Raw genomic sequence first — 1,398 nt, 5'->3', positions numbered from 1 at the left:
CCGTCCGCGCCGCCTTCCTCCCCGGCTCCGCCGGCTCCGCGGTCTTCCTTGTGGAAGGGGCGCGTCTCAGCCGGCTTCCGGGAGGTCAGGTCGGGGACCGCAGCGGCCAGTCCCGGGACTCAGGTAGCGCAGGCAGAGGCTCAGAGACCGGCGAGCCTGGCCGGACCCGGAGCGCGTTGCGCGTGGCCGACAGTAACCTGGTCCTGGCCGGGCGGGCGCAGCCTCTTCCCGTCCCTGGCTCCCCGGTCTCCGCAGTCCCGGCTGCTTCTGCCCGCAGACGCCCATGGTTACTCCGCGCTGGGGCTCCGGCAGCCAGCTTTTCTGTGTGTTGGGCTTGTCCGGGTCGTTAGTGTAGGACGGAGGGAATGTCCTTGCCTTCCAGCGCCGGAGCACTCCGTCCCCAGTGCAGAAAGAAAAACGGGGCCACTCAACACGAAGTGCAGTGAAATCCTATTTACAGGAGCGAGTTTTCCATTGACAGTGTTTCTCTATTAAAAATCCTGGTCTGAAAGATCGCTCTTCTCTTGACTTGCTCCACTGAGCCGGCAAAGTGGGAATTGCAGGAAACTCCAGGCAAGGTGACAGGAAGGTCAGCTTTCTCAGGAGCAGCTGAGGACGAAAGTTTCCACACCAGGGAGGGTCTTCCGGGGTGGTGGACATGTGATGGCGTGTGTGTCTTAGCAAGTGAAGCGGGGGAAACTCTGTCGGCGGGGGGTCTGAGGACACCCCCACACACTCACAGAACAGCCGGGACTGGGACGGGTCAGCAGTGGTTTCCAAATGGGGGTCTGGGGGGCACGGCCTCCTCAGCAGGATGGGAGGGGCAGGCTCTGGGGAGAGTCTGTCCGAGGACTCTGGACCTGGCTTGGGGGGTTCCTGGTGGCGGCTGGTTACAGATTGCTTCTGCTTCAGCCTCGCCTGCGTGTGTCCGCTCTGCCAACCAGCTTCCTTTTAAGTCCGTCACGTCGTTCTATTTCTTCAAGCTCTCTGGTCTCTTCCTTACCACTCTGATGTCTGTTCAGTTCCCTGGCCATGCCTACCCGGCCCTGAGTGCCCTCCACTCGCTGGCTTTTTGTGGGAGTTCCTGATGTCAGAAGTGAAATGTGAGCAAGAGGATATGGTCTCACATGCTAAGTCTGCCCTGGATGTCTTCGCCTTGGGGAACCTGCCAACACTGGTCACTTGCTGGGCGGGTCCAGCCTCCCCGGGGCTCTAGGAGCACCCTGACCTGAGGCTCCTCTGGGAGCAAATTGCACAAAACTTTCTGTGCAAGTCCAGCCCCGGTCCAGACGAGGGGCATGCACGTGGAGGGCTGGTGTTACTCTCCAGGAAGAGCCTGCCCCCTGTCTTCCGGGCACTCCTCCTGAGGGGAACTTCTCTCGGAGGGGGTGGGGGGGG

The 1,398-nt window shown here is 61.5% G+C and overlaps 1 protein-coding gene across 1 annotated transcript in view; it reads left to right on the top strand.

The window, feature by feature from the left end:
• The window catches only part of SLC9A3 (solute carrier family 9, subfamily A (NHE3, cation proton antiporter 3), member 3), a 34,332-nt gene that overhangs the window by 542 nt on the left and 32,392 nt on the right, over positions 1–1,398 (top strand). The gene's annotated exons all lie outside the window — the stretch shown is intronic.

The sequence above is a fragment of the Bison bison genome, unplaced genomic scaffold (assembly GCF_000754665.1).
Source record: "Bison bison bison isolate TAMUID 2011002044 unplaced genomic scaffold, Bison_UMD1.0 scf7180017864377, whole genome shotgun sequence".
Classification (NCBI taxonomy): domain Eukaryota; kingdom Metazoa; phylum Chordata; class Mammalia; order Artiodactyla; family Bovidae; genus Bison; species Bison bison.
Note: the sequence above shows the minus strand (reverse complement) of the source record. Positions and strands in the feature narration are given on the sequence as shown.